The sequence below is a fragment of the Staurois parvus genome, unplaced genomic scaffold (assembly GCF_062004578.1).
Source record: "Staurois parvus isolate SC_StPar_1 unplaced genomic scaffold, SC_StPar_1.0 ptg000831l, whole genome shotgun sequence".
In the NCBI taxonomy this organism is placed as follows: Eukaryota; Metazoa; Chordata; class Amphibia; order Anura; family Ranidae; genus Staurois; species Staurois parvus.
Genome location: NW_028318627.1, coordinates 413,535 through 429,542, shown reverse-complemented (window position 1 = coordinate 429,542; position 16,008 = coordinate 413,535). Strand labels below are relative to the sequence as shown.

The 16,008-nt window shown below is 46.7% G+C and overlaps 1 pseudogene; it reads right to left on the bottom strand.

Moving 5' to 3' along the window:
- Positions 1-240: 240 nt before the first annotated feature.
- Positions 241-11,874, bottom strand: LOC149443806 (protein mono-ADP-ribosyltransferase PARP15-like; annotated as a pseudogene).
- Between the last annotated feature and the right edge of the window lie 4,134 nt (positions 11,875-16,008).

Below are 16,008 nucleotides of genomic sequence, written 5' to 3'. Positions count from 1 at the left end.
GATCTCTTCAAGGAAGCCTATCCTGCCCTCAGCTAATAACCAAACCTTCTATTCCTCCTACCAGTCCCTCCCCCACAGTTATTACCTTTTGTACCACTAGCCCCCCCCCCTCTTAGAGTGTAAGCTCCCAGGATCAGGCCCTCCTATCCCTCTTGTATTGAACTGTATTGTTGCTATATTGTCTCCCTTTATATTGTAAAGTGCTGAGCAAACTGTTGGTGCCATAAATCCTGTATAATAATAATAATAACAATAATAATAATATGTGTTAAAGCTGAAGGAAGTGTAAATGGGCGGAGATTTGTGCGTTCCTCGGACACAGTCATAGATCATCACTGGAAGATGATGTGATATTCGGGGTAGGCCTGGATGTCATTAAATATCACAAACATTGAAGGGTTCTGGATGTCATCCGTCACGCTGTCATAGCAGTCGGTGGGGTTGGCTGGATTTTTGGCTGGAGGTGCTTTCATCTCATGGCTTCCAGCACAGTAGAGTCCGGTGAGAACGCGGGCCAGGTACATGTGCTTCTGTCCATTTCCATCAAGTTTGGAATATATGTCATCAGCAGAGTAACTTGCATCTACTGCAAAATAAGTTCCATTTCCATAAACAGCAGCTGTTTGAAAAGAAAGACACGTCACAGGTTAATATATCAGAGTTCCAGAGAAGTGGTGCAGCACGAGAGAAGGTCTGGAGGTGCGAGCAAAATATGGAATCACACCATGTTTCACTGTGTTTAAATGTAGTTGGTCCAATTTCACCCAGCACACATCAAAACATCACACTGGTGTGAACTGGCCCAATTGGAAACAATAGATTTCAGTACATTATAGCATTGGGCCTGTGTTAAGAAATACTATGGATGTGATGTGAATGGGCCCCAAGATACACCTCATAACACAGAGGATGTGACAAGGAAGCCATACTGTACTGCACTCAATGGTAAGTCCTGATAGATGAGACATTAAAACCCAGCTTAGTTCTGGATGTAGTGGGGAAGGGTTACAGACTATGATGTGTCATATCTTCTAGAATAATGAGGTTCTAAGGTCCTGGTAGGTATATCAGTTGGTTGTAGGAGTCCTTATTAGATCCAGGCAGCACTGTAGCCGCAGGCTAGGACCATGCAGTACAGTCTTCAATTAGGAAGAGAAGAGAACATGAACATGAGATTTCTGATAGTCCAGACAGAGTTTATGAGTTGCAGAGTCCTGAGGAAAGGACAAGATATTTTAGAGGTTCAGATGGCTCCTGCCTCGAGGTTTTAGAAATCTGGGCACAAGTTGGGTACCAGATAAAACCCTAACCAATGAGCAGGCTACATATCAAAAGACACTTTATTAGGTCCACCACCTTGATACAAGGCAGGATGGATCCACCACACCATGACACCACCACCACTAGCCTGAACCATTGATACAAGGCAGGATGGAACCACCACCACCATCCTGAACCGTTGATACAAGGCAGGATGGATCCACCACACCATGACACCACCACCACCAGCCTGAACCATTGATACAAGGCAGGATGGATCCACCACACCATGACACCACCACCACCAGCCTAAACTGCTGATACAAGGCAGGATGGATCCGCCACACCATGACACCACCACCACCAGCCTGAACCATTGATACAAGGCAGGATGAATTCCCCACACCATGACACCATCACCACCAGCCTGAACCACTGATACAAGGCAGGATGGATCCCCCACACCATGACACCACCACCACCAGACTGAACCATTGATACAAGGCAGGATGGATCCCCCACACCATGACACCACCACCACCAGACTGAACCATTGATACAAGGCAGGATGGATCCACCACACCATGACACCACCACCACAGCCTGAACTGCTGATACAAGGCAGGATGAATCCATGCTTTCATGTTGTTTACGCAAGATTCTAACCATACTATCTCAATGTCGCGGCTGAAATCCAGACTAATCAGACCAGGCAACGTTTTGCCAGTCCTCTATTGTCCAATTTTGGTGAGCCTGTGTTAATTGTAGCCTTCGTTTCCTGTTCTTAGAGGACAGGAGTGGCCCCTGGTGTGGTCTTTTTCTGCTGTAGCCCATCTGCTTCAAGGTTGGATGTGTTGTGCATTCAGAGATGATATTCTCCTTACCTTGGTTGTAACGAGTGGTTATTAGAGTTACTGATGCCTTTCCATCCTCTGGAACCAGTCTGCCCATTCTCCTCTGACCTCTGGCATCAACAAGTCATTTTCCTCTACACAACTGCCACTCACTAGACATTTTCTCTTTTTCGGACCATTCTTTGGAAATCCTAAAGATGGTCGTGCGGGAAAATCCCAGTAGATCAGCAGATTTTGAAATACTTAGACCAGTCCACCTGGCACCAACAACCATGCCACGTTCAAAGTCACTTAAATCCTCTTTCTTCCCCATTCTGACACTCGGTGTGAACTTCAGCAAGTTGTCTTCACCACATCTAGATACCTAAATGCATTGAGTTACTGCCATGTGATTGGCTGATTAGCAGTTTGTGTTACCAAGCACATGAACCTAATAAGTGTAAGTAATAAGAGTGTATATCTGTTATGGATTGATTTGGTACCCAGCTTGTGCTCAGACTACCTTCAGCTAAAAGTCTAAAGCCCAAAGGAAGGAGCCATCTGAACCTCTACAACATCTTGGAATTTCCTTAGGACTCTGCAACTCAAACTCTGTCTGGACTATCAGATTCTTCATGGAATTCTTTTCCATTTCTGTTTTTTGAAGGTTTTTATTACTGTCTCTGTCTCTGAAGAGGAGATTTCCTGCAATCCCTTCTTCTAGTGAAAACCTATGTGTCTGCGATTGTTGTAAAATCTGCAAAGTTTGGGATTATGCTTCTGAACGATCTTCAAGTTGTCTTCTGATCGAGTCAACCGTCTGCCCACACTTCTGAGGTTGTCTATCTCACTACAACATCACCAGTTACAGAGATCACATTTCCAATACTTGGACTGGGGAAGCAGAACGGACAGAGACAAAACCTGGTGGAGAAATGTCATGGTGTGTATAGAAGAGTCAGCTCTGATGTCCAGCATGACGTCAGCTGCAGAGTTACATGTCTATTGGAATTCCCAACCCCCAACTGTCCAACTATCTCCCACTCTGTCTACTTTTAGGAGAGCCCTGAAAACTTTTCTCTACAGAGAGGCCTCTCCTACCCCCACCTAGCAACTGTACCTGTATCTTCTCCACCAGCTCATCCCCCACAGTTATTACCTTTCCTATCACTTGATCCTCCCCTTTAGATTGTAAGCTCCAGTGAGCCAGGCCCTCGGATTCCCCCTGTATTACATTGTATTGTAACTGTACTGTCTGCCCTCATGTTGTAAAGCGCTGAGTAAACTGTTGGCGTATATAAATCCTGTATAAAAGTTGGATCCAATTTGCTGCAACAGGGGGAATCTTTTCTGATGCCCCAAAGGTCACCATACACATTACAAACTAACTGTGCAATCAGCTTCAGATTTAACAAAACTATGTGCTGTGGGGATCTACCTAACATATCCAATCAATTAGTATCCAATCAGACAGATCCTTGCACTACATACTTGTTCATAAATCTAAAGAATGTAATGTGTATGTGAGCCGTAGGCAAGTGGCCCAATGTGAGTTATGGGCTGGAGGCTTGATGAAGAGACTCCTGTGAAAGCTGAGCTGGGGAGGGGATCCCTCACTGAGGAGCATTGCAGGGAAGCTGGGTGGAATCTGCTGCCTGGACATTGCGAGAAGAACCCATCAATTATAATATGGTGCCAGATATTGTAGGCAGGGCTGGTGCTTCCACTAGGCAAACTAGGCAGGAGCATTCTCTCTGTGTGGGACGCCCCATGTCATGAACGATCCTTCAGCTGAGGTGAGGGGCGGCAGAGGGGGAGGAAGAAAGGACAGAGGAAGGTGCCAGGTGTCTGGGGCCAGTGTAGAAGCTGAGCTGCCGATGCTTCCAGTGTTCCTCTCAGACTCAGTCCCTTTCTGCAAGCCAGCTGGCGGCTGCTGATCACTACGGAGTTCCAGCCCTTCTCTTCCCATTCATCAGTGGAGGCGGAGCTGTAGTCAGAATTTGGCATAAACAACACGAAAGCATGGATCCATCCTGCCTTGTATCAATGGTTCAGGCTGGTGGTGGTGGTGTCTTGGTGTGGGGGATCCATCCTGCCTTGTATCAATGATTCATGGATGTGCAGCTGACAAACCTACAGCAACGGCGTGATGCTATCATGTCAATATGGACCGAAATCTCTGAGGAACGTTTCCAACACCTTGTTGAATCTATGCCACGAATAATGAAGGCAAAAGGGGGTTCAACTCGGGACTAGCAAGGTGGACCTAATAAAGTGGCCGATGAAGGTATAGCTATGTTACTGCATGGCTGCCCTTGCAGGTCCTGTCTCTGCTAGATTCTCAGTCCTCAGGTATCCTGCACCCTGAACTCTCCTCCCTGCATTTCTCTGTGTTCCACAATAAACAGTAAAAAGACCCTTGGACTGGAGTTTGTCATTGAAATATCGGAACTGGTAACACGGTGTGCAGCCTCTAAACAGGTAAGGGGGACAGGATTTCCAGCAGCTCCCTTGGGAACCATCGCTACATAGCTATCAATATAAACATAAATTCTCTGCGTTTACAAACACATCCAGAACTTTATTTTTAAATAATACAGAGATTGTTATTGAAGCTGAACTCCAGGAATTCAGACACTTTCTAAAATGTGCCAGATTACTAGAGGTTACGTTTTACTGAGCACCAGGAGTACAGCTATCTCTATACTCCTGGTGCTCTGACAGGAGAGATGCTTCTTTCTCATACAGCAGCAGCTCTGCCCACCCCTCTCCTCTACTGTCCATTCGCAGAAGGCTTTGTATATTGACAATAGGTTCACACAATACAAAGCACTCTGTGATTGGGCAGCTGCATGCCACCAGAAGGTGTTGAGGGGGAAACACAGGTAAAACAATAACTGTACTCCCAGCGCTCAGTAATGGTAAATTAAAGAGATAAGTCCACAGGGTAGCATGCACCTCACAGGACTTTTCCCACAGTAATGTGGACCATTTTACAAAGTGGTGGAATTCCTGGAGTTCAGCTTTAAGCTGTAATTGTTCCTCTGAAACCTCTCACCGTGTTTCCCTGCGTAGCCCCTGTTAAATCCATGATGATTGACATGTTGGGTGGAGTTGAAGTCGGTCCCATGGAAAAGCTCCTTCTCATTGGTGGTGGAACCATTTTTAGAGTCTATGCTCTGCTTCTTCACCTGGTACTGGTTCTAGAGATCTATGTTCTGTACACGCAGAATCTGGGAGGACAAGACATACCAAGGCTCAGATCTATACACTGTTCTACCAGCTACGCTCCAGAATGTTCCACCCACTATACAGGACATAGTCTATGAAGAATACATGGACAGGTCAAGTATCAAACAGCTCCAACATGATGTTATGGATGGAATATTCTATTGAAGGTTAATTTCTGCCCATTCCATAGTGCCAGTCATTATTCTGTGATTGGAGCACCCAATTATAGAACCGTTTTTGGAGTCTATGCTTTGCTTCTTCACCTGGTACTATCTGTCCACAATCCCAGAAAGTTGATGTACTTGAATGTGTGTGCACTAGACTACACAAAGTGGATGTGACTAAATATGAGATTGACCTCCAGCTCATTGCCTGATTGGAAGTGCTCCATTACTAAGCTTTTGAATCCTGAGCTTTGGCTGATTGGTAGGCTATGTGATGGTGCACCCTGCCTGATTCTGATCTGGTCTACTGCTCTGGGAGATGACTGAATTGTCCTGCATCCCCGTGTTTGCTGCCACCTTTCTGGACTTCTGGCAAACTTCCTACAGCTCAGCATTTTAAAGAGATTAAAAACTTATGACAGTTACAGTTCAGTAGCCACCAGGAGCCTCTATCGGGGTGTTTATCTGGTGTCGTCCAGTAGTGGTGTGACCCTGAATCTCCAGAGAAGTCAAACATCTCTCCCTAGAATGAAGGATCCATATACTCCATGACACATACTCAGGACCAGTCTTCAGTGCCATGTTGGTGTGCCCAGTCCCTACACTGTGTGATGACCATCATTGCTGTCACCCAGAATTCTATCAATGACATCAGGCCCAGACTGGCCAAAGGGCACACCATGCATTTGCCCGGTGGGCCGGAGCCACCGGGCTTAAGTACAGCGGCCTGTTGATGACCAGGCTGTACAGCAGTAGTTAAGTCTGGACAGGGCAACATAGACCATGGCCGCCACTCACCTCCCGCTGTGTGGCTATGCCTAAAGCAGGGCCAACAGGAGGAGTGGCAACGATGGCTCCAGTGAGAAGCAGACACCTCCGCGGCCGGCCGCTGCACACACAGCCGCACTAAAAGGCAGCCTCTCTCCTTCACAATTTGACAGCTCAGTAGCGGCAATGGATTGGACTGTCTTTTTGCTGGATGGGTTGTCTCTTTGTTGGACTGCTGTCTCTTTACTGGTCAGGCTGTATTTTTGCTGGTTGGGCTGTCTCTTTGCTGGGCGGGCTGTCTCTTTGCTGGGCGGGCTCTCTCTTTGCTGGTTAGGCTGTCTCTTTCTGGATGGGAATGTCTCTTTGCTGGATGGGGATATCTCTTTGGACTTCGCTGTCTCTTTGCTTAGTTGGGTCCAGCAGAACGACATCCCAATCCAGCAAAGCGACAGCCCAGTCCAGCAAAGAGAAATCCCATCTCTTTTGTCTTGGAAATTCGCTTTAACGAATTTCTCGTTACTGTGAGTACTCGCAGTTGGATGCGCAGAAATCCCCTATAAAGCTGTGTGAATCTCGCTTACCACGACTGTAGCTAAACTACACGATTCCTGCCCATCCAACTACTTTTAGCTTCTGTTGAAATGTGGGGATGATGGAGCTCCGTTACCCTAGAATGATCAAACGACACTCTCAGGATGATGGTTGAATTCACATAAGGCCGGTTTCAGACTCAGCCCCTGGTTTTATTAAAAATACACACATGCCCCCCACATGAATAAAGTCAATCCCCTCCCACCGAACAATGTAATGGGGAGTGCCTATACACTTTGCGTCATGAAGCCCATGTGGTACTATGCTGCTGATATGTGGATACAGGCCCACGGTCTACTGCCAGCGGCATTCGCATCGAATGCCGTGGTGGTATACACGCCGGTCTATAAGCGCAGATCTGCCATCTCATCCATTACCAAGCTGAGTACTGTAATACATACATTGTACATGCGCATGGCCCAATTGCAGCCTTCAGAGCTTTAATTAAGCCACATGAGAGACATATGAATAACACGAATATATGACACATTTAAAGTTCGACCAACAATACAAAATTTCCATGACACTTTGTGGATAGGTATGTTTCTTTGTGGATTGGGCTGTCTCTTTTCTGGATGAGGATGTCTCTTTGCTGGATGGGGATGTCTCTTTGCTGGATTGGACCATCTCTTTGAATATATAGAGGGTACTGTGATTAGATCTCTAGGGGCACTGTAATGTAAAGGGGCACTGTGATATAAAGGGGACTGCACTGTAAAGGGGCATTGTAATCAATACAGTGCCGCTTTACAGTGCAGTCCCCATTATATCACAGTGGCCCTTTACATTACAGAGTGGAGGACCAACTCCGTGAATATTCCTTCACCAACTGCCCCCCCCTCGAATGCCTTTGCACCCCCCCCCCCCCAGAAATTGGCTGCTCAGTCTAAAATGCCTAGGCATATTTTTTGTCCCAGTCTGGGCCTGTCTGACATCATTCATCACAATGAATCGGAGACATTACCTTCAGTATTTGTTTCTCGCAGCTCTTCTGGAATTTCTGCTGTACACTGGAGTATTCAGGGGTTCCTGGATCAACATCCACTTCCATCACAAGAGTCCCACCCGATCGATCCCAGTGTGATGGTAAACTGTGAGTATCTACATCAGAAAGATAAGATGTGCAGTCAGGACCAAAGAGAAACCAAACAAGTAAAATCTTGGGAGTACAACCTGACTGAAAGAATGGATTAATGTAGAGACAATAATTCTGATGTCCCCTCATACCCTCAGGTCTCAGGACACTGATAAAGCCACCAAATCGTACCAGAGAAGCAGATTGTCCTCCTTATATCAAATGGACTGTTCTTGGCTGTCACATTCCCTCCATGTCCCGGCAATGTAGGAATAGGCAACTAGCCATAGACAGTGTCACGGATCAATCCACACACCCACAGCGACTAGCTAACCGAGGCGTGGTCTGTGACTGGGGGTAAAAGGGAATGAGGGGGACTTATAGCATACAAGACTGGCCATGATACACTTTCACAGCTCGCACTGCCTCTGGCCACCACTAGAGGGAGACTCCACTCCAATCCAGCTGGCTGACCACGCACAGGCAGATACGAATCTTACATACAATCTGGTGCACTCTAAGAGTTGGGGAGCAGTCTAGCAATTGGCACACCTGTCTAGGATTCCTCCAGCTCTCCTACAAGCTATAACCCCGGTGTTAATCACTCTTCCACTGTCCATCCACCCCCACACCAGACACACCCCTCTTCCACACACCCCCACACCAGACACACCCCTCTTCCACACACCCCCACACCAGACACAGAACAAAGCCTGCCACCACCCAACAGTTTGTCCGCAGACTGGTCTGCTGGGCCACCACACACACACAGATCTCCATATGGCAGATCTACTACTTTACAATCTGCATGCAATCTGCCAACACGCAGTACAATTGCATACAGATTGGCAATGAACTTAGACTGAGCACATAGACACTATGATATGAGCCCGAGCTTAAGTACCCAGAAGTCACTTATTAATTTTATGATTTAATATCCCAAAAGTGGGCGGAGCATGAAATATGTCCAAAGAAAAAACAGTTACAGAAAATGCATGTCAGGGCAGGAGCCGAGGAACGGACAGGCAGGCCTAACAATGTAACGCACTGGCTGACGACAACCACCACCCACAGACCGAAGTCCCTCAGGGCGCGGAGTCTAAGTCCCAGGCTGCCCTTCACCAGGGCCCCTGATGGTGGGGATGGACTTGACGCAGCCAGGAACCAGGTCGCGGCCCCCGAGACACCTCAGCTGCGGTAATGGCCGCCGCCAATGGCGTGTAGCTGGTGGAAGAAACAAAAGAGTAGTCAGACAAGCCGGGGTCAACAACAACAGGACAAAACAGTACAGGACAGCAGACGAGAATCACAGGTCACGAGCCGGGTTCAGCAACAGAGGGTCAGATCAAAGGAGAATACAAAGAATAGCCAAGTCACAAGCCAAATCAGATACCAGGAGAGTCACGAGAGTCAGAACAGAGTAATAGCAACACAAAGACACAAGACACAAGTGCAAAGAGCATGTGCGGGCCACAGGCTTATATGTCATCAGCCACACCCCTCTGGGGGATGGACCACAGAAACCTGAAGGCATAAAAGGATTCCCATCATGCACAGCAGAATCCAAGATGGACGCCAGCACATGGAGTAACATATCCTCAGGGAAAAGGTAGGACCTTGACAATGCATAAAGACTAAAAGTTACACAATTGGCTATTCACTATAAAATAAAAGGGAATAAAAACAGAAATAAAACTTTTACCGAGAGTTATCCTGCGACTGGAGCAAGTAAAAAAAAGTCAGAGATTCTCCAGTCATATGGAACCGGCTCTGTACGAATCACCCCGTCCATATCTCAGGGTCCTCAATTTATTGAAATATGGATGTGGGCTGGACATTAGCACTTGGCCAATCAACCCTGGGGGGTGTTCCTGTACCCACCCACAGGACGTTCTGGGTACTGAAGTGCCCAATCTCGAATGCGCCAGGATTTGGTTTGGATCACCAAGTCAGAGATAAAATTTCCAACACCAGCATGTCAGTACGGTCGCAACAGAACCAATCACTGTTCAGCTGTCGCAATCAGGCGCCATATAACCGTTTTATGTGTTTCTCTGGGGTTCTACAGAGGCTACAAATACAGTTTTACATGCAGATGGAGCCTACAGTGTGTCCAATCAGAAGGAAGTATTTTCATCTCTCTGCAACTAATATTTTAGCTTTTATGAGAGATTAAATATATTCCTCTGATCTATTGGTACAATTCAAAGCTGGCAGACCCTTCGGAGCCTTCTCGTGGTCTCCTGCTGACTCTTGTAGCCAAAATGACTAGGATTCTTCTTTTAGGTTCAAGAAGGTGGCAAGCTCTGGCTACATAGGTGACAACATTGTATTGGCACCTTGGTGACACCTCCAGCCTAGAAGCTGCTCTGTCCTCTCAGATGCTGATTGATGGACATATGTCTCTGCCTGAATAGTGAACACTGATCTGTAATAACACGGAATGAGACGAGATCTACAATCACATCTTTCTACTGATCACATGACATCCCAACTACTGATACAATGATTCTACTCTGACATTATGTTACAATGAGACATCCGGCTGCCATTGAATTATTGAGTGAACATGGAGCCCCATTGTGTGCTTCTTCCTGGCGGGGGCTGCGTATTTCCTGGTAAGGGAAGGACTGACACTTTGTAACAAGTTGGAATCTCATTATGTGCAAAAACAGAACTTTTATGGCAATTTAAAATTAATTATTTTTCTGTTGACATGATTTCTATCACCTTTAGATATAACAAGTACATTCCACCAAAGTTCATTGCACTCCAACAGCATTCCTCATCTATATAATGATCATTGATTCCACGTACACCGTATTCTTGTATTGTTACCTTAAAGCGGACTTCCAGCTGAAGATAAAAATAAAAGTCAGCAGCTACAAAAACTGCACAAAAACTGTACAAAACTGTAGCTGCTGACTTGTAAAATACAGACACTTACCTGTCCCTCGGTCCAGCGGTGTCCTCACCACCATTGGTTTCACCAGCCACCTTCTCTTCCCGGTGCCGAGATCTTCAGTGTGGGCACCCGGCTGTGAAAGCTTGCGGCTCCACAGTCGGGTGCCCACTGCCATGTGTGAGAAGTGTTGCGCCTTGTGAATGGCCCCATAGTCTTCTGGGACCTATCATATGTCCCAGAAGACTACAGGGAGGGGAAGGACAACTTCTGCTTCCAATCACCTAGGCGATTGCAGCGGAAGTGGGAGCGGGTACCTGTCAAATTTGGGTACCCACTACCAATAGGTGCCAATCCTTAATGGGGAGTGGGGAACAAAAGCTTAAAGCGAAACTTCCCCTTTTGGGTGGAGCTCCGCTTTAAGCCTCAATGTAGGGAATGACGTTACAACCCCTGAAATGTGTTGGCTTTGCAAACAACCTATAATTGGAGAAAACTTATATTTGGACTTGAATATGAAATTCTGGTGCTTCAATTGGTCGTTCTTCCAGGATCCTGAGCTCTTCTTACATAGTACAGAAGTTTTTCTTGCCCTTTCTTGTTCAGTCGGCCATCCTGAACTCATACCCCACTCACCGGTGATTCTAGCGGAGAGGAGGGATTTGGCTTTTCTCTTCTTCATGCTCATGTGGAAATCATTCAGCATTTGTGACTGGAACAGAACCACTTTCACCATCTGAAGAGAACAGACTGAGGTACATTTGACGAAGTCCAACAAACCATCCAGGATTGAGTCGGCCACTGTGGAGGCGGCTAATCCCCCCGCACCTGTATCAACGAGACAAAAATGTTTAACAAAAGATATCTACTGACCACAAAATGTAACTTTTGCTTCATTAAACATAAAAGTAAAGGAAGTACTCAGAGGGACCGGACCTCCGGAGGCTCTGCTGTACAAAGCTGATGGTGTATGAAGCTCCTTCTGCTTCCTTCCACACGGACGTTCCGATCCGGTCCAAAGCGGACAGAAGCATTACCTCTCCAGTGCATCAAGGGAGCCAATGTCAGGGGAAGGCCAGGGAATCCGGTGTGTGAATGACCTATGGATAACGTTCCAGAGATGCAACCCTCCTCAGATGGGGAGATCAACGAACTGGAAGAAAGCACACAGGTGGTGCAAACACCTCGCACATTACCCAAGGTTTATGAAAAAGTATAAAAAGACAAAACAAATATATATACAGTTGCAAGAAAAAGTATGTGAACCCCTTGGGATTACGTGGAGTTTTGCATGAATTGGGCATAAAATGTGCTCTGAACGTCATCTAAGTCACAACAATAGAAGAACACAGTCTGCTGAACATAATACTACACAAACATTAGATGTTACCATGGTTTAATTGTACATAACATGTAAACATTCACAGTGCAGGGAGGAAAAAGTATGTGAACCTTTGGACTTAATAACTGGTTGACCCTCCTTTGGCAGCAATAACCTCAACCAAACGTTTCCTGTAGTTGCAGATCAGACCTGCACAACGATCTGGAGTATTTTTGGACCACTCCTCTTCACAAAACTGTTTCAGTGTAGCAATATTCTTGGGATTTTTGGTGTGAATCTCTCTCTTAAGGTCATGCCACAGCATTTCAATGGGGTTGAGGTCAGGACTCTGACTGGGCCACTCCAGAAGGCGTATTCTGTGCTGTTGCAGCCATTGTTTTGTTGAATGACTTGTATGCTTTGGGTCATTGTCCTGTTGCATCACCCATCCTCTGCGGAGCTTCAGTTGGCGGACAGATGGTCGTACGTTTTCCTGCAAAATGTCTTTATAAACTCTGGAATTCATTTTCCCATCAATGACAACAATCCGTCCAGGCCCTGAGGCAGCAAAGCAGCCCCAAACCATGATGCTCCCTCCGCCATGTTTCACAGTGGGGATGAGGTTTTGATGTTGGTGTGCTGTGCCTTTTTTTCTCCACACATAGTGTTGTGTGTTCTTCCCAAACAACTCAATCTTGGTGTCATCTGTCCGCAGTATATTCTGCCAGTAGTGCTGTGGAACATCCAGGTGCTCTTTTGCAAACTTCAAACGTGCTGCAATATTCTTTTTGGCCAGCAATGGCTTCCTCCGTGGTGTCCTCCCATGTACTCCATTCTTGTTTAATGTTTTCCTTATTGTAGATGTGTCAACAAAAATGTTAGCATGTGCCAGAGATTTCTGTAGGTCTTTAGCTGACACTCTGGGATTCTTCTTTACCTCATGCAGCATTCTGCGCTGGGCTCTTGCAGTCATTTTTACAGGACGACCATCCCTAGGGAGAGTAGCAACAGTGCTAAACTTTCACCATTTGTAGACAGTCTGTCTTACCGTGGACACATGAACATCAAGGCTTTTGGAGATACTTTTGTAACCCTTTCCAGCTTCATGCAAGTCAACAATTCTTGATCGTAGGTCTTCTGAGAGCTCTTTTCTGCGAGGCATGGTTCACATCAGACAGTGCTTCTTGAAACCAGTAAACCCAAAACAGGTGTGTGTTTTTTAAGGGCAGGACAGCTGTCAGCAACACATCCAATATCGTCACACTGATTGGAGTCAAGGTTGGCTCACTCCTGGCTCCAATTAGCTCTGGGAGAAGTCATTAAGCTAGGGCCTCACATACTTTTTCCTCCCTGCACTGTGAATGTTTACATGTTATGTGCAATTAAACCATGGCAACATCTAATGTTTGTGTAGTATTATGTTCAGCAGACTGTTTTCTTCTATTGTTGTGACTTAGATGAAGTTCAGAGCACATTTTATGCCCAATTCATGCAAAACTCCACGTAATCCCAAGGGGTTCACATACTTTTTCTTGCAACTGTATATACTCACAAACATAGCGCATATATAGAGCCTATAAGGCCACGGAGATGGCAGAGTGTCTGACTGGTGGTGTGGTCGGCCTGCTGACACGTTTCAGGGATGAGCTATTAGCTCTGAGGAAAGGGATTCATCCCTGAAATACGTCAGCAGGCCGACCGCAACACCAGTTGGAACACTCTGCCATCTCTGTGGCCTTATAGGCTGCATATATGCGCTATGTTTGTGAGTATATATATATATATATATATATTATATATATATTATTTGTCTTTTTATGCTTTTTATTAAACCTTGGATAATGCGCTAGGTGTTTGCACCACCTGTGCGCTGTCTTCCAGTTCCGATCGGGTCCACCTGCCCGCTTTTCAAGGGGACCCAATCAGGCCTCAGTTCTCCTCTATGGAGAGGCGGGTGTAAACAGACAGGTGTCAGTTTACACCCGCCGACATCCAATCCGATCTGACACACGAAAAAGGATCCAATTCTCCTTCTGTTCGTCGGATCGGGTCGGATGGAAACAGACAGGCAGTCCTGTGACGGGAGTCACTTTGGGTGGGTGCCCATGGAACACAGCTGACTTTGGAGAGGTGGGGAGACCCCTGTCTCAACTCCCCCTATTCCTATTATGTGTAAGTCATCCTGTGCCTGTTAGGGGTACAGGGTGATCTGTCCTAATATTGGGGTGGGGGGTTGTTCATTGTTTAATGTCATGTGGTTGCATCCCATTGCTCTATTGTGTGTCTTGCTGGGAGCAAACTATTATGGGATGTATGTGCTATGTGTATTGGCTTGGTGGGGGGTGTCTCCAGCAGCCCTCCCTCCAGATGGGACTGTCTGTTGGTGTATCTCTTGTTACTAAATGTAGATTGCCACGCCGTGTGTCATTATGCAGGGAGGGGGGATTTGTCCCTTGAGTGTCTATATCTTGCATCTGTGTTAAAATAAATTAGTCTACTTTCTGGGTTACTTCAAATGTGTGGTGTCTGTGGTCGGTGTTTGGACGGGGAAGCAGTATTATAATGGAAGTACCCAAATTCAGACTGGGTCGGTTCCGTTACATTGGTGGCAGCGGTGGGATTGTGCTTCCAAGCTGTGAACATGTCCAAACCACCAACGGGATTCAAGATGAGGAAAGTAGACGTCGGTCACCCCAGTGGATATATGGACCTGGCATCAGAGTTCACCGGGCTGCTGCGGATCGTTCTTGTAACATAACCCAGGATTGTGTCTACGGATCAGTACCTGGAGCTCAGGCAGCGGATTCAGGTGGTGCTATCCAACCTCAGGGGAATGGGCCATGGACCATCGGAAGTTACGGATGCCATTCCTGGGAGAGCGACCCCAGGAGCAATGGGTGACCGAGTTGGACAGGCTGGTCCAGCAGGAGATAGAGCTGGACAACCAAAATCAGGCTCTGCAATGGTACGCAGAGCAGGAATATTTAGGGGTGACAACAGAATGCTCGCCGGAGGGATATGACTTTAGTGGCTCTGAATTGCTGTGGGAGAGCCTTACAGATCATATTGTGTTTGGCGATGAAGGAGAACCTACCCTTGAGGACCTGCGAGAAGACAGAGAGGCTATGTTTGGTCTCACAGGGGTCTCAGACCTTGAACCAGATCTGGAATATCTGCTGATGAAAGAACAGCATCTGGATAGGGCATACAGGCAACTGCTAAAACATGTTCAGCAGCATGCCCAAGAATCGGCAGTGGAAATTGCAGAGATTGCCATCCCCAAACCTGAAGTGCTGACAAAAGGGCAGAGCTCTGCTAGCCTCCGCCCAGCACTGGTAACATCTTCTGGGTTCCACGGACAGGAGATGGTGAACCCCTATCCCCAGACACCAGTTCCAGAGACTGGGGATTTGATAGACTTCTCTGCTGAGGAAAAACAACCTGGTGAGCCTCCAGCAGAAGAGCTGGCAACAGGGCCAAACATTGCTGAACTCTGCCCAGCACTGGTAACATCTTCTGGGTTCCACGGACAGGAGATGGTGAACTCCTATCCCCAGACACCAGTTCCAGAGACTGGGGATTTGATTGATTTTTTTGCTGAGGAGGAATCAGCCGTCGTGCCTCCAGCAGAAGAGCCGGCATCAGGGCATGGCGTGGTTGACCTCTGCCCACAACAATCAGCACCGTAGGAGCTACAGGAAGAGGATGCAATCGGCACCTCACAACGGCAGCTTGAGCTGATGTCTGAAAGGATCTAGATAACTTCCATTTTGTATTATGTACGCCATTTTAAGTATTAAGTTAGCTTTTTGCAGATATATATTAGAAGTTTAATGAAACTGTTTCAGTTGCTCAAGGATGTA